This window comes from Aotus nancymaae, unplaced genomic scaffold (genome assembly GCF_030222135.1).
Source record: "Aotus nancymaae isolate 86718 unplaced genomic scaffold, 86718_ANA_hifiasm-v0.15.2.pri h1tg000021l, whole genome shotgun sequence".
Taxonomy (NCBI): Eukaryota; Metazoa; Chordata; class Mammalia; order Primates; family Aotidae; genus Aotus; species Aotus nancymaae.
Genome location: NW_026988433.1, coordinates 19,374,178 through 19,398,550, shown reverse-complemented (window position 1 = coordinate 19,398,550; position 24,373 = coordinate 19,374,178). Strand labels below are relative to the sequence as shown.

The following is a 24,373-nucleotide window of genomic DNA, read 5'->3' as shown; positions in this document are numbered from 1 at the left end:
TTTAGTGCTTTTAATCTGAATGTGCTATCATTTTCAAAAATCAGAAAATTTCACCTTTAAGCAAAATCTGGTTTAAGCAAAATCAGCACATTTGGCCTTTCTGAGCCCCTCATCCTGCATGGCAAAGACTGAATAGTGGCCACCCCCATACAGGGGCCGGGGCTCATCTGCAGCCCATCCCTCAACCCCTTACATGTGCCTTCCACTTGACCCGCCCCTGCAGGCGTTGGAAGCTGCAAGCCATTGTGTACATTGTACCTTGTGAGTTAGATAGCATGATACCCATTTTGCAGATGAAGAAACTGAGGCATAGAGAGTTTAAGCAACTTCCCTGAGGCCAAATGCACAGGCGATTGCAGGGCCCAGATTCAGGATTCCCTCTGTCTTTTCTCCACAGGGACTGCCACCTCTGAGTGGTCAGCACTGCCCCGCAGAGAGAGGCCGACCTGGTTTATTTCCCAGAGAAGCACTGGAGCGACACTACTCCCTGCTTGTCTCTTCAAGGGACTGAGCTATTTCAGGGCCAACCTCCTCATCATCTTCACCTGCAGGGCATTACTTCTACATGCTGGGAGAAGCCTCTTTTAGAGAAGATTCAAGAGACAGAGCAGATCCTGCTTATTGAGCAGTGGGCAGCAATGGAAGAATGAATGTGCAGAGGACGTGGGGGAGGGGACACTGAAAGGAGAGCCAGTGAGGGCACCCAGTGACTCCATGGAGCTGGCTGCCCTCTCACCTGTTGGTGCCTCAACCCACAGGAAATCCAGGTAAGAGCTATCTGCACGAAGAGGGCCCTCCTGGCTCTCAGCCCCTATCAGGCTCCTCCTGTGCCCAGTGTCCCCAGAGATCAAGGGGTCCAGGGTTACTGCCATTCATTCACTCATTTGCTCATTCATTTGTCAGCACAGAGTGTATTCACTGAGCAACTACTGTGTGCCAATGCCAGACACTGCCTTAGCATTAGGAACATAGCCGAGAATAGGTAGAAAGAGAATTCCTGCCCTGGTGGAGGTTATAGTCTGTTGGAGGTGGCAGACGGTAAATAAATACATTGACACACAGCATCATATCTAGGAGCATGCACTATGGAGGAAGAGCAAAACAGAATAAAAGACCAGACAAGAATGATAAGGGTCACTATTTTAGATCTTAAAAAAAAAGAAAAAAGGAGAGGAGAGGAGAGGGGATGGGAGGAAAGGGGAGGAAAGGAAAGGAAAAAACCCACCTCCCTGCAAAGGGACATCTGTAGAGACAGCGGTCTTGCTATGTTGCCCAGGCTGGTCTTGAACTCCTGGCCTCAAGGTGATCCTTCCACCTCAGCCTCCCAAAGTGCTGGGACTAAAGGCATGAGCTGTCATGCCTGGCTGGGGCAAAGGGACATTTGAGAAGCCACCAGTATGAACTAAAGGAGTGAGCCATATGGCTATCCAGAGGTGGAATGTTCCAGGCCAGGGACAGCCAGGTTGGAGTCCCTTAGTGGGTGGGTACCTGAGGCACCCAGGCTGGGGCGGTAGGGATCAGGGGAGATCAGAGAAGCCACAGGCAGGATCTTGTAGGTGCTTGGTTTTAGCCTGAGTGAGATGGGAGCCATGGAAGGAGTGATAGGATCTGACTTAGGTTGTCAAAGGCTCACCCTGGTCACCAAGTGGGAAATGTGGGAGGCAATAAGGCCAGAATGGAAGCAGGGAGACCAGGAAGGAGGCTCTGGTGTCATCCAGGGAAGCAGTGGGGGCTTGGACTCATGTGGGGGTGGAGGTGGTAGGGTAAAGAGGTCAGGCTCACAGGGAAAGTGACAGGATTGGGCACCTCCACCCCAGCCAGTTGTCCTTCCTCCCTTTTCCCAGATTCCTGGATGGGTGAGGGAAGGGCCCAGATTCCTAGATGGGTGAGGCAAGGGTGACGGAGGAAATGGATGAGGCCCATTTCCCAGATTCCTGGATGGGTGAGGGAAGGGCTCCCAGCTCCTCAAAATAGATGCCCTGCTGGGAATCCACTCAGCCTCCCTGGAGATGGGGCCTGGGAAGTCAAGTTGGGGTTAGCAGCAGAGCTGATGAGTTCAGTGCTTGGGTAATGCTATCAAGTGAGACCCATGCTTCCCCCCAGCCACCCTTTCTAATGCTGGCCATCCATCTCGAAATGTATGCCTTTTGCCAGAAGGGTCTATTGTGGCTCATGACATGAGGGCCAAGTCCCCACTCTGCCACTTACTAGCTGTTCAACCTTGGGCAAATGGCTGCACCTCTCTGAGCTTTAGTGTTTTCATCTATAAGTTGGAGACCCAAATAGTGATAATCATCTCAAAGGGTTATTATGAGGATGGAAGGAGATAGTGTCACAAAAGCACTTAGCACAGTCCCCGGCACCGGGCCTGTGGTAGATTGCAGAAATGGCCATAAAATGTAGGAGCTTTTCCTATCAGAAGGTAGAGTCTGTTTCCCCAGCCCTTGAACCTGACCTGGTCCTGTGTCTTGCTTTGTCTCTTAGAACTCAGGCAAAGTAATGTTGTGCCCATTTCAAGCCTCAGCCTTAAGTGGCCTTGTGGCTTCTGCTCTTGGAACCCGATGCCTACAAGTGAGGAAGCCTGAGCCAGCCTGTTGGATGATGAGAGACCCCTAGACCTGCAGCCAGCCAGCCAGCCAGCCAGCCACCAGACGTGGGAGTGAGGCCTAGATCATTCAGCCAGTGTTCATCCTGCCAGGTGCCTGCAGACTCATGAACAAGACCAGCCAGGACCAGCAGAGCCAGCCCACACCAAAAGTCTCACCCAGCCAACTCACAGAGTCACAGACAAAATCAATCGTTCTTCTGAGTCCTAAATTTGGGAGTGGGTTGCTGTGTCATAAACACCAACTGTCCCAAAGCCCACTCAGCTTATGTGCCTTCTTGTTGTCTGGGTTTAGCATAAGTGCCACACTAAACAATGCCTCCCACAAATGTCCACATCCTAATCCCCAGAACCTGTGACTATGTGACCTTCCATGGCAAAAGTGATTTTGTGGGTGTGATTCAGTTAAAAGTCTTGAGCTGGAGAGATGATCCTGGATTATCTGGGTGAGTCTGATGGTGCCACAAGGATCTTCATAAGAGGGAGGCAGAGTCAGAGAAGAAGACGTGATGATGGACACAGAGAGAGAGGCTGAAAGATGCTACACAGCTGACCTTAGAGATGGAAGAAGGAGCTACAGGCCAAGGAATGCAGGTGGCCTCTACAAGCTGGAAAAGGCAAAGAAACAGATGCTCTTTAGAGACTCCAGAAGGAACGTAGCCCTGCCAATGCCTTGATTTTAAGACTTTTTTTTTTTTTAAGATATAGAGTCTTTTAAAAAACAAACCCTAACAAAACTCAGAACAATGACTTTGTCTGTGACTCTGTGAGTTGGCTGGGTGAGTCTTTTGTTGTGGGTCTGATCCTTGGCTATATTGCCAAGGCTGGCCTTGATCTCTTGGACTCAAGTGATCCTCCTGCCTCAGCCTCCCAAGCAGCTGGGACTGCAGGCCTGCACTGCTGTGCCCAGTCTCAGAACTGTAAGAGAATAAGTGTTTGTTATTGTAAGCCACCAGGTTCGTGGTAACTTGTGACAGCAGTAACAAGAGACGAACACAGCATACTAGGTCTCTGTGCCTGCTGCACTTCCCACCCTCTAATAAAAGCAAGCTGGGAACCCATTTTCCTTGAGACAGATGACCCTGAAGATTGACAGGTATAAGGAATCAGAGTAAAAACAGCAATCCTAATAATAGTGACTATGAATTCTTGAACCCTTATCAGATGCCAGGCACGTTAGGCTAATGGTTTTGTATCTGTTGTTTCATTTAATCTTCACCTAAGGCATATGAGGAAGTGCTATTACCATACCCATTTCACAGATGGGAAAACCGAGGCTCAGAGAATTTCTAAAACATATCCAAGGCCACACCACTAGAAAGTGGCAGGAGAGAGTCACATCCAGGTCTGTGTGATCCCTGATGACCAGTGACACTCAAAGCTTCCCTGGGCTCAGCTCTTGCAAGAGGGACCCTCTTCTCCCTCCCATCTCCGTTTCACCTCTTCCCTGGGTTGGGGAGGGGGGCTTCCCATAATTTCCCTTGTTCTCAGCCTCTTTTTCTTTCTCCCCAAGCCTCAACAAAAGGCTCTTTCACTCATCACATGCCATTTTTTCCGGCACAGACAGCCTGGCATTTTTGAGAGGAACTTTATTTTCTTTTGGCTTTCTCTCTGCATTGTAGCAAAGAAAATAGAAATTGCAAAATTACAGACAAGTTCTCAGACTGTAGATTTCTGATCCCAGGAATTCCCTGCAGCCGGGACCGGTTGGCACTGAGGACTGGCACAACGCCTGGCTTCCCTTCCTCCCAGCTCCAGGTCTCCACCTGCTGGGCAGCATCTTGTCTCCCATCCTTGTGAGAGATTTACCTAAAATTCACAGTACACGATGATCTCCCTTGTAGAGGACCTGTGCTTTGTACTTGACTCCTGGTTATGTGAGAAGCACTCCAGCTTTTCAAGGGAACCGCAGCTTGCTCGCTCTCAGGCCAGGTGGACTTGATGTAGCTGACTCCACTCCCAGCTCGTGGGAGAGACAGGTGACCCAAGGCCAGCAACAATGCCGCATCCGCTTTCCCTTGGCTACATTGCTGAGGCTGGCCTCAAACTCCTGCACTCAAGCGATCCTCCTGCCTCAGCCTCCCAAGTGGCTGGTACTACAGGTATACACCACTGTGCCCAGTCTCAGGACTTCTAACCTTCAGAACTGTAAAAGAATAAATATCTGTTTTTGTAAGCCACCAAGTTCATAGTAATTTGTGACAGCAGTAATGAGAGATGAACACAGCATATTGGTCCAGGCACGGACACATGCCCCAAGATGAGCCAATCAGAGCTGAGGAACAAGGATGCCTGTCTGTGCCTTTCCTGGCACTATCAGGTAAAAGTCACTCTCATTTTTGCTGTGCTCAGTGGCTGAGCAGCTGGCAAACATCGTTGCCAATGTGTGGAAAGAGGGTGCCTGAGGCTGAAGCCAACGCAGAGGAAAGAACAAGTGAGGTTTCAAAAGAGACAAACTCTTGAGGCCATTGTTTGAGGACCTGGATCCAGCTGTGCCTGAAGTCCTAGATATAACCATGAACTCTTCAGTTAATGAGAAAATAGTTTCTTGCTTAAGCCACTTTGTGCCAGGTGTCTATCACACCCAGCTTGAGCAATGTAACAGCCAACATTTACAGAGAACTGTTTATTTTATGTTTTTGAGACAGTCTTACTCCATCACCCAGACTGGAGTGCAGTGGTGCAATCTTGACTCACTGCAACCTCCACCTCCCAGGTTCAAGCGATTCTCCTGCCTCAGTCTCCTGAGCTGAGATTACAGGTGCCCACCACCATGCCCAGCTAATTTTTGTATTTTTAGTAGAGATGAGGTTTTGCCATATTGGCCAGGCTGGTCTTGAACTCCTGAACACAAGTGATCCGCCCGCCTTGGCCTCCCACAGTGTTGGGATTACAGGCATGAGCCGCTGCTCCTGGTCAGAACTGCTTGGTTTGGGTTCCCCTGAAAGCAGAGCTTGAGAGAAGGACTTGGGCACAGATGACTTATTTAACCAGTGATCTCTGGAAGCAGGAGTGAGGGAGGAGGGAGAGTAAGTCAGGGAAGGAGGAACATCAATATAAAAGTACACGACTGAGGTCACCACTGCAGACAACAGAGACTCAATTTCTCTGGAACGTGCTGAGGGGTGTAGAGAATGCTTTCCAGAATTGTCTACTGAAGACCAGAAGACTGCAATAGCATCCATGGTCCTTCACTGTCACGAGGGGTTGACCCCAGAGGCGATGTGGTAGGCGGAATGATGACCCCTAAAGCTATCCATTTCCTAATCCTCAGAGCCTGTGAAATGTTCAGTTACATGGCAAAGGGAATGAAGGTTGCAGATGGAATGAAGGTTGCTAACCAGCTGACCTTAAAACAGAAAGACCATCCTGGGCTATCTGATGGGCCCTGTGTAACCGCCGGAGCTCTGCTAAGTGGAAGGGAGGGGATGAGAGAGGGACAAACAGAGATGGCAGTGGGAGAAGGACTCAGCCCAAAACATTGCTGGCTTTGAAGATGGAGGAAGGGGCCATGAGCCAAGGATTAAGGAAAGCTTCTAGAAGCTGGAAAAGGCAAGGAAACGATTCTCCCCTAAGCCTCTAAGAGAAGTGCAACTTTTGAGTTTTAGCACAAGGAGTCCCATGCCAGGCTTTTGACCTCCAGAACTGTAAGATATTAAAGGGGTATTGCTTGAAGCCACCCAGTGTGTGGAAATTTGATACGGTCGCTATAGGAAAGTAATACAAGTCACAGCCTTCCACATCCAGGCCGCATGGTGTACGGTTGAGTGGACTCCCATAGCATCCAACAGGGCCTAAGACTGAAAGAGGAAAGACACGCAGCTCATGCCGGAGGCTGTGTGCTGTCACCACGGTGAATCGCAGTTTGTTTGCATAGAATGGCCCACTGCAGCTGCAACTTAATTAGAGTTGGGCCAAGGGGACACCACGTCACAGGTAACCAGAGGCAGCTGCTACAAGCAGTTCCCGTATGCCAAGCACCGTGCAGCTGAGTAAATGCATCCCTGCCCATGGCAGACATCACTAATCAATTACGGCATTCTTGCTCCATAAGTCCAGACATGGCTGTAACATCATTCCCCACACAGTGCTCCAGGCAGTACCAATGTGATTGGAGTGGGAAGGGCCAAGAGGTTCCATGGCCATTATCGGTTACTTCTCACATATGAATCCACCATCAAACTCCTAAAACTGAGGAGGGAAAATACTCTTGGGAACATAGCTTTGCCTAAGAGAAATATTGCTAAAGTGACTCCAAATTCTTCCCTGTCTCCACATCACCCCAGGACTTGCCTCGTCCCTCGGGTCTTCTTATTACTTATATGACTACCACACGCTAGTGGATTTCTAGTGTCTACAACCACGAAAATTGCTTCTGCTTGCTGAGCACCTATTCCATGCCAGACACTCTCATAGACCTGTGCCTAAATTTTGGAACATTCTCAGAATGAAGGTATTAGCCCTACTTTGAAGGTGAGGAAATTGAAGTTCAGAGACATTAAGTGCCTCTTACTAACCTAGGGTCACATCATTGCCACCCCTAGTAAGGAAAGTGTGCCCTTAAATGAACAAAACATAAAAGCAGACTGCTTGCTTTAAATAATATAGCATGAGGGGCCGGGTGTGGTGGCTCACATCTGTAATCCCAGCACTTTGGGAGGTGGAGGCGGGAGAATTCCTTGAGCTCAGGAGTTTGAGACCGGCCTGGGCAACGTGGTGAGACCCCACCTCTACACAAAATAAAAATAAAAAATTAGCCAGGCATGGTGGTGCACATCTGTAGTCCCAACTACTCGGGAGGTTGAGGTGGGAGGATTGTTTGAGCCTGGGAGGTCGAGGCCGCAGAAGCCGTGATCATGCCACTTCATTGCAGCCTGGGCAACAGAGTCAGTCCTAGTCTTAATAATAATAAAGTATGAGGACCGGGCTCATATAGCTTTAAAATACTCCAAGCAAAAATGGGAGAAGTAAGAAGTATGTGAGAAAAGGGGAGTCATTCCCTCATTTATTCATCCAGAGTTTCCTAAGCAGCTACTATGTGCTGGTTGCTGGGGCTACAGCACTGATTGTGCCAGATATAGTTTCTATCCTCATGGAGTTCACAGTCTCCTCGGGGAGGAGAGGCCACACACACAGGCCAATAAACAAACAACAAACTTCCAGATTGTGACAAGTGCCCTCCTGGGCATGAGGAAGGTGCCAAGATAGGCAACTTCAAGATGGTCTCTTTGAGAGCAGTCTTTCCCTCCTTACAAATTCCCTCCCATCTGCTTCCTGGGATTCTCCTAAGCAGGTCACTTTTATTCTCAGTGCCCAATGGTGCAAGTTGATTTGCTCAAAAAGCTACCCCATTTGCCATCATGGTTCTCATTTCAGTCTCCCTAATCATTTTGGCTCATTTTCCTGTAGTAATTAAACATTTATTGAGCACCGACTGTGTGTATGAGGACGGCCATATAGTTCATTCTGACTCTGTGATTACCCGCATGAACTCTATTATCCTGGGTGCCCAAAACCATGGTGACTGAGGTATGAGGTCTACAATCCATCTGTTAATAGATTGCTAGAGCCACAAGGACCCTGGAGTTTATTCGCAGGTTCACCAGCACTTTGGAGGCTGAGACGGGAGGATTGCTTAAGCCCAGCAGTTGGAGACTGGCTTGGGCAATATGATGAAACCCCATCTCTGCAAAAAATACAAAAATTAGTCGGGGATCATCATGCCCGTTCCAGCTACTCAGGAGGCTAAGGTGGGAGGATCACTTGAGTCCAGGAGGAAGGTTGAGGCTGCAGTGAGCTGTGATCATACCACCGTACTCCAGCTTGTGTGACAAAGTGAGACACTATCTCCAAAAAACAAACAAAAAATCACAAATCCCTATAGTGGGAAGGCAGGATCCATGAAGGTGTGAAAAGTAGCTGGGTATGAGACAATATGGAATGGTGGAAACTGTGGTAAACTGGAGACCTCATACTCTGCTTAAAAGTGGGGACGACTGCTCATTTCCAGCACATGGCTGTCATGCAGAAATACAGGCCCAGCACACATAGATTTTCCTATTTTTTTTTAAGAACCCAGAAATTAAACATTTTTTGCTAACTCTCTCAACTTTTAAATGCTGGCAACTAATGCAACTAAAAATAAAAACTGAATGAGGAACAGGGGCTCACTGCCCATAGGCTGATCTGATTCTCCATCTACAACACAAGGAGTGTTATAGATGGGGAAACTGAGGCTCAAGCAGTCAAATGGTTTGTCTAAGATTTTACAGGGCAGTTCAGTAAAATTGCCCCTTTTTGCTTAGGGCCAGAAACCCATGGCACTTCTTTTCCAGGGCCACTAACCCCTGGCCAGGAACTCCAGGGCTAGGATTCTTCCCATGGATGGGGACCGGAGTGGGAGGTGGAGGCAGAGCTTTTTCCACGTGTAGGACTCAACATGGGCACCCACATTCCTGACACATTTTTCAGAGGCTGGAAAATGATTCCGGGCGCGTGGACACAAGAGCCCTCGTTGTCACTCCAGGCCTCTGCCTCTGTCTCTCCGTCTCCGTCTGTGTCTGTCTACCTGTCTCTCAGTCCATTTCCTGGTCTCTCTTCTTTCTGTCTCTCTCATGGTTTTTGCCCATCTGTGTCTGTCTCTCTTCCTCTCCTTTCCCTCTCTTCCTGCTTCCCTCTCCCACTTCTGTCTCTCTGCTCTGTCCGTTCCTCTCTGTCTCTCCGCATCTCTCCCTTCATCTCTGCTGCTCTCCCTTACTCCCCTCCCACGCCCCCGGCCCCCCCAGGCCTCTCCTCTCCTGCCCTCTGAGTCTCTCCGGCCTCCGTGGAAAGGTTACTGTAAACGGGAATGAAGCTGAGGGCAAAAGTAATCAACCCCCTGGCTGACCTCCGATCCCGCTCCCCATGCCCAGGCTGGCTCCGGTGGCGCCCCCTCCCCCGCCACAACCCCGGCCCCCCCCCCCTTCCCACCCCCAGGTCCCCTTGCTGACAAAAGGCCTATCTTCTCTCTGCCTAAATGATTTAAATTCTAATCAAACATCATTTATAGTACATCTCGGAGCCGTCTCCTGGGAGCTGCTCCCACATGAGACGTTACCATGGCAACCGGGGGGTCTTGTTTCAGAAATGTCAGATTGTATTATTGTCTTCACACTTCTCTGATAACCTGGTGTCTCTCCCTCTCTCTCCCGCTCCCTCACTCACACCACCATCCCCAGGATTTTATTCCTTCTCTTTCTCTTGCCCCCCTCGCTGCCTCTCTAACCTCCATTCAACCCCCCCAGACTCTACCCAGGACCCCCCAGCCTTCCTCCAGCCCCAGGACAAAATGGCCTGATCGATTTCATCCTCCAGCCTCTCACCAGGCCCAAGGCCCCCTCCCGTGCCTCTGGCCCTGGGGCCTCCTCCCTTTGGGAAAGGTGTCTTCCCCGCCACCACCCCTCATCTTCGGCAGACACGCTCCCCCCTCAGGGCTTTGCTGGAGTGCTCTGCTGTCACTTTATTTTGCTAGATATGAAAATGAGACATAGATTTTTTCCAGCGATGCGTGTGTGAAGTTCTAATCTGGCTTTTCAGATTATTTTTTTCTTTTTGGGGAGGAGGTAGTGGTAGGAGAAATCAGGCACCAGGCTCTTAACAGGATCCAAATGGATAGGCAGAGCATGGGGCAGAAGATGTGATGGGTGTATGTCCTTGTGTACTTGTGCATGTGTGTGTATTCATGTCCGTGTGTGTGTGCATGTGTCTGAGTATACACATGCAAGAGCATGTGTGTATATGTGCTCATGTGACTGTGCACTCATGCCCATGTATGCCGGCATGTCCATGCTTGTGTGTGCAAGTGTGTATATGCATATGTGCATGTGTGTGCGCACAGGCCAGTGCTCATGCGAGTATTCATATGCATGTGTTCGTGTGTCATGTGCATGCATGCATGTGTGTGCATGCATGTGTTTGCGTGTGCCCATGTGTGCGTGTGTGTACATGCATGTGTGTTCATGTGTGCACATGCATGTGTTTGTGTGTCCTGTGCATGTGTGCACGAGTATATGCATGTGTGTTCGCGTATATGCATGTGTGTTCGCGTGTCCTGTGCATGTATGCATGTGTGTTCGCATGTGTGTACATGCATGTGTTCACGTTTATCCTGTGCATGTGCGCATGTGTGTACATGCATGTGTTCATGTGTGCATGTGTGTGCGTGCATTGTGCTGGCGTGTGTCCATGTGCACATGTGCATACATGCATGTGTCCGCGTGTCTGCATGTGCACATGTGCGTTCAAGTGTGCATGTATATACATGTGTGTGTTCATGTGTTCATGCCTGTGTGTTCGCATGTGTCCTGTGCATATGTGTGTGTACATGCATGTGTGTTCACGTGTGTGCATGTGCTCACGTGTGCAAGTGTGCACATGCCTGTGTTCACGTGTCCTGTGCATGTGTACATGCATGTGTGTTCGTGTGTGTGCATGTGTGTACATTGCATGTGTTCATGCCATGTGCATGCATGCATGTGTGTGCATGCATGTGTTCACATGCGCACATGTGCATGTGTGTATGCATGTGTGCATGTGTGTATGCATGTGTGTCCATGTGTGTATGCATGTACATGTATGTTCATCTGTGCGTATGTACATGTGTATGTGCTCATGTGTGTACACGTGCGCATTTGTGTACGTGCATGTTTGTGTGTGTCCATGTGCACATGTGTGTACCTGCATGTGTGTGCATGTGCACACGTGTACATGCATGTGTGTGTTCATGTGTGCATGCATCTATGCCCGTTGCGTGCATGCATGTGTGTGACACAGGAGATGTCTTCCCAGCCTGGCTGTCGGCACCTGACAGCTCTCAGGAGCTGGGTGCTTGCTCTGGTTGTCACACAGTCCTTCCTGTGCAGAAATGGGCACATTTCGATGAGATGTTCGCATTTAGATTAAATTCTTCACCCTGTCTGCTGCTGAGATGCATTAGCTCTGCAATAGCCCAGAGAGAGTTTCTAAACCCAATATTCCCTTCATTCCACAGAAGGGTAAGCTGAGCCCCAAGCTCAGGGGCAGTGGCGTGTTCCAGGTCCAAGGTCACAGGAGGGCCAGAAGTGGCACTGGAGCAGAAGTCTCCCTCTGCCAGGCCACTCAGGAGACTGGCAGGGTCTCAGGGCTGGAATTGATGGACCCCACTGCCCCTCAGAGATGGTACGTTGGAGGCACAGGCTTGCAGCATTTGCGCAGCCCCTGCAGTCTCTTATAGGGTTGGCAATGCTGCTCACTGCGTGCCAGGCACTGCTAAGCCATTACAAGCATTATTACATTGAATCCTCAGAACAACTAGGAGGAGGGTCTATCATTATCCCCATTTTGGAACTGGAGAAACTGAGGCTCTGAAAGGTGAGGTGAGGCAGCCTACATTTTCAGAATGCGTCGATGGCAGAGGTGGGATTGTCTGTGGCTCTAAAGTGCACCTTTGCCATTCACCACACTGCTCCCTGTGGTGAGGGGCAGAGAAAGCCCTGCTCCCTTGAGCACTCCAAAGATGGGGAAGTGCATTCAGCTTTGTCCCTGACACCCTGAGTGTCATATCAGTGAGTTCAGGGACCACTTGCAGTGGCCAGGAGCAGCAGGGTGGGGTAGAGGGCCTGGGATGGAGCAATCACAAAACGCGATTCAAAATGTCCCCAATCTTCCTCCCCTATTCCACAGATGAGGAAACTGGGGCTCAGGGAGGGTCAGGAACTTGTAAAGGACAAGGATGGTCCCCAGCTGGGTCTGAGCAACTCTGGTAATTTCCACTGTGTGATGAGTAGCAGACAGCCTGGGTCTGCCCCTCCCTGGTTGAATGACCCTAGGATCACTCCCTACCTACCCAGAACCTCAGTTTTCTCATCTGTAAAATGGTGATCAAAATGGCACAACCGGCTGGGTGTGGTGGCTCACACCTGTAATCCCAGCACTTTGGGAGGCCGAGGCAGGGGAATCATAAGGTCAGGAGTTCAAGACCAGTCTGGCCAACATAGTGAAACCCCGTCTCTACTAAAAATACAAAAAATTAGCCAGGTATGGAGGTGTGCACCAGTAATCCCAGCTACTTGGGATGCTGAGGCAGGAGAATTGTGTGAACCCAGGAAGCAGAGGTTGCAGTGAGCCAAGATCATGCCATTGCACTCCAACACGATCGTGCCATTGCACTCAAAAAAAAAGGTATGACCTACATAGGATGGAAGTGAGGATGACGTGAGTTAACACTGGCCAGCACCTCGAAGGCCTGGTGCAGGGAAGCCCTGGATGAAGTCTTGCATGTGAAGCGTGTTTTGCAGCTGTGAGCGCCTCCGCTTGGATCTAGGCCTCTTCCACGGCTGTTTTCTTTCTGCCCCCGCCCCGCAGCTGTGTGGGGTCAAATCCTCAGCAGATGCCAGATTCCCCCCTTTCTCTCTCTCTTTTTATTTGCCCATCTCCCCAGAGCATGGGACCTGGAGGAGCAGCGAGTGGGCTCTTACGGGCCTTCCAGCCCCCAACCCCTATGCCTGGCACCTCTGCAGCCCCAGCCCCTGCACGCATAGTAAGAAAGAGAGGCTGCCAGGGACCAGGGCGTGCCACCTGCGTAGCCACACACAGGAAATTCTTATTAATTTTTGAACATTTTCATTTCTCACTGGATCTCATTGGACCCGGTTCTGACCTATACACAGCCAGACAGGGAGAAACACAACCCCTGTCTCTCCGGGTCTCTCACTGTCTCTCTGGTTTCTCACTGTCTCTGTATCTCCCTGGGAATGTCTCTATATCTCTCTGTGTCTCTCACTGTCTCTGTGCCTCTCTCTGGGTGTCTCCTTGTCTCTGTCTCTCTGGGTCTCTCACTGTCTCTCTGTGTCTCTCACTGTCTCTCTGGGTCTCTCAGTCTCTGTCTCTCTGTGTCTCTCACTGTCTCTGGGCCTCTCTCTGGGTGTCTCCCTGTCTCTGTCTCTCTGTGTATCTCACTGTCTCTGGGTCTCTCTCTGGGTGTCTCCCTGTCTCTGTCTCTCTGGATCTCTCACCACCTCTCCTCACCTCTCTATGTCTCTCACTGTCTCTGTGTGTCTCTCTGTATGTCTCTATGTCTCTGTGTCTCTCACTGTGTGTCTCTGTGTGTCTCTCACTGTCTCTGTGTCACTCTCTGGGTGTCTCCCTGTCTCTGTCTCTCTGTGTCTCTTACTGTCTTTCTGTATCTCTTGGTGTCTGTCTCTCATTGTCTCTCATTGTCTTTGGGTCTCTTTCTGGGCCTCTCACTATCTCTCTGTATCTCCCTCTGGGCCTCTCCCAGGATCTCATTGTCTCTCTGGATCTCACTGTCTGTCTGTATCTCTCTCTGGGTCTCATTGTCTCTCTGGATCTCACTGTCTCTCTGTATCTCTCTCTGGGTCTCAGTGTCTCTCTCTGGATCTCACTGTCCTTCTGTATCTCTCTCTGGGTCTCACTGTCTCTCTGGATCTCTCTCTCTCTGGTTCTCACTGTCTGTCTCTCTCTGTGTCTCTCACTGTCTCTCTGGGTCTCTCAGTCTCTGTCTCTCTGTGTCTCTTACTGTCTCTGTCTCTCTGTGTCTCTCACTGTCTGTGTCTCTCTCTGTGTCTCTCACTGTCTCTGGGTCTCTCTCTGGGTGTCTCCCTGTCTCTGTCTCTCTGGATCTCTCACCACCTCTCCTCACCTCTCTATGTCTCTCACTGTCTCTGTGTGTCTCTCTGTATGTCTTTATGTCTCTGTGCCTCTCACTGTGTGTCTCTGTGTGTCTCTCACTGTCTCTGTGTCACTCTCTGGGTGTCTCCCTGTCTCTGTCTCTCTGTGTCTCTCACTGTCTTTCTGTATCTCTTGGTGTCTGTCTCTCATTGTCTCTCATTGTCTTTGGGTCTCTTTCTGGGCCTCTCACTATCTCTCTGTATCTCCCTCTGGGCCTCTCCCAGGATCTCATTGTCTCTCTGGATCTCACTGTCTCTCTGTATCTCTCTCTGGGTCTCACTGTCTCTCTGGATCTCTCTCTCTCTGGGTCTCACTCTCTGTCTCTTTCTGGGTCTCTCACTGTCTCTCTGTCTCAGACTCTGGGCATACCACTGAGCCCCAGGAACAGCAAGCCAAAGCGAGAGAGACGGGGAGAGAGGAAGGAGTCCCCGAGTCGCCAGGTCTGGCCGGAGATCGAGGAGGTGTCCTCGGGCCCGCCGCCCCCACCCGGCCCCGCCGCCCCGCGCGTGTTTGTCCAGGGCAGGCTGCATTGATCCGCCGTGGCCACGCCACCGTCTGATAAATCCCGGCCGCGGTAATGAACCTCCCTGCACACCGCTCACAAAGCACACACTAGCCCTGGCCCCAGCGGTTAATATTTAACTGAATAAGGGCCATAAATATGGAAAATGGGACTTTTAATTAAATAAGCAGCTTTTAAAAGGGCCCTTGGGCGGGAGAGGCTTTTGTTTAAATATGATTGATTTGACATGTCCTTTCGCTCTCACACTCTCCCGAGCTCCCTTCCGACGTTAACTCTTGGCCCCGGGCCCCCGGCAGCAAGTTGGCGAGGCCAGACCCTGTCCTGCTGGAGGGAGGGGGCTCCCTGCTGGAGGAAGCGGGGTATGGTGGGGGGTGGGAAGGAGGTGCCCTGGGGACTGCAATGGAAAATCCAGCTGCCCTGGCCTCTCGCATTTGGCTTCACCCCCATTGCAAGCTGCCTCCATCTCGCAGGATGTGTATTTCCTCCTAAAAGAAGGGGCCAGTGGGATAAGATGCCTCCAGATCCAGGGGCATAGTTTCTCTTTTAAAAGCCACGTCACCAGCTACCTGTCCTTTGGTGGCTCAGCTGGTGGTCGGTCTCTCTGTGCCTCAGTTTCCCCATCTGTAATAGGAGGATAACATAGCACCTACTCCACAGGGCTGTGTTCAGATTCAGCGTGTCCCAGATCATGGGAGGTCCCACAGCGTTTCCCAGGATTCCAGCCCAAGGCTCTGTGATTGCTGCCAGGCCGAGGCAGCTTGATGGGCACATTCCGGTACTTAGTGCTGACCCCTCATCTGCATTTTGCACTGAGCCCTGCAAAGGAAGTAGCCGGTTCTACCCATCCTCACCCAGAGACTCACAGTCTTGGCGGCTTATGACTCATTCGAGGAGCTTGGAATGCTCCAATTTCAGGTAGGGAAGAATTCAGCAGTCAGGGTGGTCTGTCTTCTGCCCTCAAGCTAATGGCCTTTACCTTTCAAAACTTTTCAAAAAAAAAAAAAAAAAAAAAAAGAAAGAAAGAAAAAGAAACCATGTCCTATTATAAATTTAATTAATATTTATGAAGCACCTTCCGTATGCCAGCTTCTGTGCCTGCCTCACCTCAGAGCCCGTCATCTGCCCTACTTCCTGGGTGAGGAGGGATCTAATGCCCAGAGAAGCCAAGTAACCAGTCTAGAGTTGCCCAGCGAAGCAGCAGCTGGCATTTGAATCCAGGCTGTTTTGCCTCCAGTGCCTTAAGCCCGCTGTGGGCCTAGCCTGGTGCAGGTCCATGCCCTGGGACTCATGTCTGATCTGGTCCTGGCTTCTCTGAGCTGACGTAGAAGTCACTTCCCTGGATAATTCTGACACCCTCCCTACCTAAGAAGGGGGATGATGGTGGTCACACAGCCTCCTAATTTATCAAGACTCTGCCTCCTATGCCCAACCAGTGAGCCGAGATAGCACCATTGCACTCTCCCCAAGTCAGATAAGTTAGTTTTTGCTTATTCCCACTCACAGGCTGCCTCTTCCAGGAAGTTCTCCCAGATGCACCTTGCTTGTTACGGTGGATCCCTTTTCTAATTCTCCCAGTATTTGTGAGCATAGTGAGTATCTGACTATGTTCTATTGTACTGTAATTTCCAGTAACCAATCATTCACATAGTCAATTACCATTTATTAATGACCTATTATTTTATTTCTCCAGTTTGAAGATGTACTCTTTTTTTTCTTTTTAACATTTTGAAACTGGGATCTAGTACATATATAACACCCATTTTTATTTGCTGCGGCACTTTGGAAGGCTGAGGCAGGCGGATCACTTGAGGTCACGAGTTTGAGACCAGCCTGACCAACATGGTGAAACCCTGTCTCTACTAATAATACAAAAATTACCCAGGCATGGTGGTGTGTGCCTATAATCCCACCTGCTCAGGAGGCTGAGGCATGAGAATCGCTTGAACTCGGGAGGTGGAGGTTGCAGTGAGCCGAGATCACACCACTGCACTCCAGCCTAGGTGACAGAGGGAGACTCCTTCTTAAAAAAGAAAAAGAAAGAGAAATACTCTAATTAAATGGATGGTCCCTTTTATAATGGATGGCATTTCCAGACTGTGGATATAAAAGCTTGTGCCTAGCCCTGTGCCGGGTGTTGGAAGGACGGGGGGGAATCAGACAGACTTTTACTTTTCTTTCTGCTCCCTGAAAACTTACTGTCTAGTGCAGAGTGTATTAAGAAAGCACCCTTCTTTCATGAGTGCCGTGACTCATGCCGGTAATCCCAGCATTTTGGGAGGCCAATGTGAGTGGATCATGAGGTCAGGAGATCAAGACCAGCCTGGCCAAGATGGTGAAACTCTGTCTCTACTAAAAATACAGAAATTAGCCGGGAGTGGTGGCATGTGCCTGTAATCCCAGCTACTCGGGAGGCTGAGGCACGGATTTGTTTAAACCCAGGAGGAAGAGGTTGCAGTGAGCCGAGATAGCACCATTGCACTCCAGCCTGGGAGACAGAGCAAGACTCTGTCCAAACCAAAAAAAAGAAAGAAAGAAAGCACTCTTCTTTCTAATTCCCAAAACTCTCAATTCTCACTTGTTCACTCTTTTACACTTTCACTTGATCCTCTGAATTCTCGTAGCTCTGTAACCAAAAATGTGTTCCTCTCTTCCCAGGAATGCGGTGAATTTTGTGAGGGGAAGAGGTTATGGACAGTAAGTGTTTATGTTCCGCCAGGCCCTGTCCTAAGATTTATTATGTATTATCTCATTTAATCCTCACCATGACCTAATAAGGTGAGTGCTGCTGTAATCACTTCCAGTTTGCAGATGATGAAAGGAGGCTCAGAAAATTTAAGTAACTGGCCCAAGGCTACACAGCCAGAGTGACAGAACCGGAGTCAAATCCAGGCAGGTCTGGCTCCAGAGGCCTCCCCCTTAACCTCAGTTCTTTCAACCCTTCCTTCATTCTCCCCGACTGCACCTATGAGCCCCAGGCCCATCGCAAAGGAGGTTCAGCCAGGTGTGAATCCAGGGTTCAGAAGCTCATCTTCCATCAGCAGCACAGGAGGGAGAGAGCCCCGAGGAGAAAATGGAAGCAGACGGTCTCCCAGAGGGGCTGTAATAAAAAGCATCATACAGAGAAAGCTGGAAGAGCTGGAGAGCTCCATCAGGAGGTTGGCCTGGTGCTTGTGTCTAGTGACTAGTCTTAGGAGACCTCTCCTTTGGCAGGATGTCCAGGGCCAAGTCTCCAGGGCCAGCTGCAAGGACAGTTTATGGTTCATGTACCCCACTATAGGGGCAGCTAGCGGGCTGGGGATGGTCAGCAAAACTCCCCATCTCTCTCTGTGCCATCACATCTGTTGCCATGGTAACTCCTCTCAGGCATCACCCGATTCTGGGTCTGTTTCCTGGGTTCAGTGTTAGGGTAGGTAGGACTGAGGCTGGTTTTGGCGTCGAGGCACAGGGCTGGTGCTGGTGTTGGGGAAGAGGCACAAGGCCATCGCTCGTGCAGACCACCCATAGCGGTGCCAGGGGGTCGGGGAGCACTGAGTGAGGCATCTGTATTCCTTCCTTGTAAGCCCAGAGCAACGGGACAAAATCCTGTGTTGAGTACATTTGAGAGGAGACCTCCTCCCTAGAGAATCTCCTCCCTACACCCCTCAGGCTAAATGGTTGGGACCCTGTACTTTCCACCTCCCCAGTGACTCTCCTGCCGGCTCCATTTCTCACCAGCACTCAGGTGCAGTCACTATCATCTCCTCGTGGACTGTTGCCCTCCTAACGGGTCCCTGTCTGGCAATCTGTCCCCACAGATCCATCCTCTCCAGGTGAGCTTGATTTATCTATTTATACAGAAACAAGGCCTCACTTTGTCGCCCAGGCTGGAGTGAAGTGGCGCCATCATAGTTCATTGTAACCTTGAATTCCTGAACTCCATGATCCTCCCGCCTCAGCCTCCCGAGTAGCTAGGACTACAGGCTTGTGCCATCACACTTGGCTAATTATTTTTGTAGAAATGGGGGATCTTGCTTGTTGCTCAGGCTGGTCTCAAACTCCTGGCCTCAAGCCATCCACCTCTCACTTTTGAGTAGCTGGGACTATAGGCATGCACTGCCATGACAAGCTAATTATTATTATTTTTTTTTTTGAGAGACAGGATTTTGCTACATTGTCCTGGTTAATCTTGGCCTCAAGCGAACCTCCCACCACGGGCTCCCAAAGTGGTGGGATTAAGGGCATGAACCACCGCACCCGGCCACAGGTGTGTTTTCTTGAGTCACAGGCCTCCACTTGCCCAGTCCCTCCCTACTCCTTCCCCAAGCACTGGCCCATCCAGGCCTCCCTCCACTCACTCCAGGCCACATCCATGCCATGGGCAACGTGACATCCATCAGGTCCAGGAAACACCGGAAATCAGTGAAGCAGGGAGCAAAGGTCAGGGTGAAGCCAACTCTTTTTGGTGTCAAAGGAGATTACGGGTCCGGCTCTCAGAGTTGAGGGCTGGGCCAAAATCAGCCTGTGATCCCAAGTGGGATGAGTTCAGAGGTCGCCAGCTGGCTTCTTTGTGTGTCAATATTAACATGAGAGTCACCTAATTGGGGTGGGTCAGCCAGTGGCCAGAGCCAGGACACACATCAGAAGAGAAAGGGCCCAATCATGCCCCCGGCAGTGTTGGGTGCTTGACATAAGCCAGCTTATTCATTATATTAATATTACTGCTAATAATACTAATATAGGAGCAGCAGGAGGATAGCGGTAGCCACATACATTGCGTGTCTCTTAAACTCCGGCTTGGTGGCTGGCGCTTCATTCATTAAATGGCCTAATCATTCCAACCTCTCTAAGAATTAGATTCTGTTGCTACCTTATTTAGTGCTGAGGCACTAAATGGTAAACTAGTGGGCCGTGTTCACACAGGTGAATGGAGGAGCAGAGACTTGGACCCAGCCAGTGTCTCGCAACACAGGAATGACATCTCCGTTTTATCGATGAGGAAACCGAGATGGATCAAGGCTGTCTAAAGCCGCGCAGCTAGTCAGTGACAGGACTCAGTTACAAACCCAGGTAGGTCTTCTCCAGAGCCCACAATATCCTTATTTTATTTTATTCTTTTCCTGCCTCAATAAAAGAATGAAAGGCTGGAGTGCCTTTCATATCTCAAATGCTCAGTAGCCTCATCTATAAAATGGGGATATTAACATCCCCCTCACTGTGCAGATGCAACAGGAAAATATGTGTGAAACTTTTGTACATGCTGTTCCTTCTGCACAGAATGCTCTTCCTTGTTAAACTTGGCATCTTCTTTGTTAACCTAGCATCTAACCTGCACTGTAGGCTGGAGTACAGTGGCATGATCATGGCTCACTGCAGCCTCGAACTCCTGGGCTCGAGTGATCCTTCCGCCTCAGTCTCCTGAGTAGCTGAGACTACAGGTGTGTGCCACCAGTCCTGGCTAATTTTTAAATTTTTTTGTAGAGACAGGAGTCTCACTATGTTGCCCAGGTTGGTTTTAAACTCCTGGCCTCAAATGATCCTCCTGTCTAGGCCTCCTGAGTCATTGAGATTACAAGTATGAGCCACCACACCCAGCCTTCATCTCATTCCTTTTAAGCTCATCCCTTCTATGGGTTCTCTGAGGGCCACTTGTCCTTTTGGGTGCCACTGTTCCTGCCTTCCTGGACCTAAGGGAACAGTGACTGTCCATTGGCTGATGGATGAAGACCTGCCATCTGCATGGCTCAGGCTAGCCATATAGAGACCAACACTCATTTCCGTTGGTTTTGGGTCGAATGAACCCATGTGGACACTTGCTGGAATCATAGCATCCCAGTAACTTCAGACACTCACTTCTATGTAGGCTGAGTCTAAAGAAACACTACTTACCAAATTTTTTTTTTTTTTAATTTTTAACTCTTATCTTTACAGATGAGATCTTGCTCTGTCGCCCAGGCTGGAGTGCAGTGGCAGGATCCTAGCTCACTGCAGCCTCTAACTCCTGGGCTCTAGCCATCCTCCTACCTCAGCCTCTCAAGTAGCTAGGACTACAGGGATGCACCACCACACCCAGCTAATTTTTAAATTTTTTTTGTAGAGATGGGTGTCTCACTATGTTGCCCAGGTTGGTCTCACCCTCCTGGGCTCAAGGAATCCTGCCATGGCCTCCCAAATCACTGGGATTATAGGCCTGAGCACCCAACCTCCTAAAACTTTTGATTAGAGTCTCGTGCAGTAGCAGTTAACGCATTGACCATTTCTCAAAGGCCTGCTCTGTGCAGGGTACTGAAGACCTAGTGGTGAGCAGAAACTGACACTTCCCTGTCCCCATGAAACTCACATTCCAGTGGGGGAGGTGCAGATTAATCATGCCTAGAATGACACATTGATTCTGTGATGAAAGCTCCCAAGGATGGGACGATTTAATGGAGCAAGCGGACTTGGCCAACGAGGTTAGGGAGAGAGCCCTGACAAAATGACTCTGAAGATGAATAGATGCTAAGTCAGCAAAGAAGAGAAGGAAGAGCATTCTGTGCAGAAGGAACAGTGTATGCAAAGGTTTAACACACATTTTTCTGTTTCATCTGCACTGAGAGGGGCGATATTAATATTCCCATTTTATAGATGAGGCTACTGAGACTTTGAGAGATGAACGGCCTTGCCCAAGGGAGAAACTAGCAGAAATTTGATCCAAATCTGCCTGCCTCGGCCTCAGCAGTCTGATGCCACATTTGACACTCTTCCACACTGGTGCTTAGCAATAGCATCAAATGGCCGGGTGCAGTGGCTCACACCTGTAATCCCAGCACTTTGGGAGGCCGAGGCAGGTGCATCACTTGAACGCAGGAGTTCAAGACCAGCCTGGCCAAGACGGTGAAACCCCATCTCTACCAAAAATACAAAAATTAGCAGGGTGTAATGGTGCATGCCTGTAATCCAAGCTACTCAGGAGGCTGAGATATGAGAATCGCCTGAACCCGGGAGGCAGAGGTTGTGGTGAGCCCAGATTGTGCCACTGCACTCCAGCCTGGGCGACAGAGCAAGCCCATGCCACACACACACAAAACAAAAACAAAACAAAACCATGGCATCACATGATGATGGGAGGAAAGCTTCCTTTGGGGAATAAAAAAATTAATGCAAATAGGCCAGACATTTGTGTCAGACAGAGCTTTTTAAGTTGCTGTGGTAGAAACCCAACTCACACTGACTTAAGCGAAAAAAGGAAATTTATTGTCCCATGTAACAAGAATCCAGGAATGCAAGACTTTAGCCTCAGCTGGATCACAAGGCTCAAACAAGATCCTCAGGGCTTTGTGTGTGTGTCTCTCTTCCCTGGATCCTGCTTCCTTGGGTGTTGGCTTCCTTATCAGGCCCCACATCATGGCCCCTGGAAGTCTCTTGCTCACTCCTTCCTGGCTGTTAGCAGTTGCAGAATATTGAGAGACTCCTCTTTTCCAGCCACTCCAGGGGAATGTCCCTGGGTTGGCTCCCACTGGACCAACCTGGTCATATGCCCATCCCAAAACCAATCAGTGTAGTTAGAGTGCTGAAATGTTCTAATTGGCCAAACCTCAGTCACATGCCTATCCTGGAACCAATCAATGAGGCCAGGGCCTGGACTCCTTCGGTGGGTGCCTGGTCATGTGTATCTAAAGATGATTCAGCCTCACCTAAGCTCTTGGACTGAGAATGTAGGAAAATAGGAACAAGGAATAGGGAATGCTGGAAAGATAAAATAAAAAACAAAACGAACGGCAACAAAAACCCATGGCTGGACCCCCAAAAATCTCAAAATAGGAAAGTCAGTCAGGCAGCTGACTGGCTCAGGCCTGCAATCCCAGCACTTTGGGAGGCCAAGGCAGGTTAATCACTTGAGATCAGGAGTTTAAGACCAGCCTGGCCAACGAGGTGAAACCCCATCTCTACAAAAAAGAAATACAAAAATTAGCTAGGCATGGTAGCATATGCCTGTAATCCTAGCTACTCGGGAGGCCGAGGCATGAGAATTGCTTGAACCAGGGAGGCAGAGTTTGCAGTTGCATCGAGCCAAGATGGCACCACTGCACTCCAGCTTGGATGACAGGATAAAACTGTTAAAAAAAAAAAAAACGGAAAAGAAAAGAGCCGGGTATGGTGGTTCATGCTTATAATCCCAGCACTTTGGGAGGCTGAGGCAGGCAGATCACAAGGTCAGGAGATGGAGACCATCCTGGCTAACATGGTGAAACCCCGTCTCTACTAAAAATACAAAAAAAATTAGCCAGGTGTGGTGGCGGGTGCCTGTAATCCCAGCTACTTGGGAGGCTAAGACAGGAGAATCGCTTGAAACTGGGATGTGGAGGTTGTAGTGAGCCAAGATCGTGCCACTGCACTCCAGCATGGGCAACAGAGCAAGACTGTCTCAAAAAAAAGAAAGAAAGCATGGGTTTTACTGAACACAGGGATGCCCATGAAGACAATGTAACTTGCCCCTTATGAGGGCTCTGTCCAGCGACACCCCAGGTAGTCAGAGCATCATTTAATTTCCCAAACTTTTATAGCTGAATCTTCCATTTTTATCTCATACCCCGGGTTTATCCCAGTTTCTGCTGGAAATGAAGATGCTCCCTACTTCTGAAACTGTCAATTCTCCCTCTGGACGGTTTCTTTACCTCATCTGGAAACTGGAGATCATTCTAATACCAACCTTACCGACTTCAGCAGTCGTGTAAATAAATAAATTTCACCCAATACATAGGCACTTAGCATTATGTCAGTGTTAGTGTTAAGAGCTTTATCACGCCCATTTTTGCAGACGCACAACCTGAGGTTGAGAAGGCACAGCTTGCTTTAGGCCACCTAATGGGTGGTGGAATCAGACACACCAGATGTGGGTCTTCAAAGCCTCAGCTTTGTCATCTCACATCTGGAAGAGCAAATCCATGCTGTTTGTTGCGGTTTTACCATCAGCTGCTTGGGCCAATTTGTAGAATGGATGAATGTATGCACACCTCATTTTAATCAAAATTCTGATGAGAAGATCCCTTAGACATGGATTCATCCACAAATGGGTAAGCCGAGGGAATGTATCCATCACTAGAAATTAATCATGTGTTCTACTGTGCCCTACATGAGAATCAGAATCATCAGGTCTAGCAGGTAACTGGGATGGGAGGACAAGGCAGAGATGCGAAGGAGACATCCCATGTAAGGCACTTTCAGAAAATTGCTCTAAGTGCTTCTAAAGGCTATTACAGTGGCTACTCTTTCTTGAGTACCTACTAGGTACAAAGTACATTCACACAATCTCATCAAATCTTCCGACAGCCATCGGAGGGAAGTATTATCACGCACATTTTAGAGATGAGGAAACAGGTTGAGAGAAGTGAGGTGACTTGTGCAAAGTTGCAGTTACGTGGTAGAGCCAAGATCGGAACTCAGGTCTGTCCCCAACTGATTCAGGAATCAATGTCATCACCATGACCTTCCATCTTCTCTTAGGATGTCCTGTGGTTGACATAGCTGGTTCTCGATTGATCGATGCTTAACTGGTTTCTGGTTTTTCAGCAGGGCTGGGCATT

At 49.5% G+C, this 24,373-nt stretch overlaps 1 long non-coding RNA gene across 1 annotated transcript in view; it reads right to left on the bottom strand.

The window, feature by feature from the left end:
* LOC105728903 (uncharacterized) overlaps positions 1 to 22,627 on the bottom strand; it is a 31,464-nt gene extending 8,837 nt beyond the window's left edge. The window contains exons 1-2 of the long non-coding RNA XR_001110144.3: positions 22,220 to 22,627; positions 15,686 to 15,819 (exon numbers count right to left, since the gene is read on the bottom strand). This is a non-coding gene — a long non-coding RNA (uncharacterized LOC105728903). The remainder of the gene's footprint in view (positions 1 to 15,685; positions 15,820 to 22,219) is intronic.
* Positions 22,628 to 24,373: the final 1,746 nt, after the last annotated feature.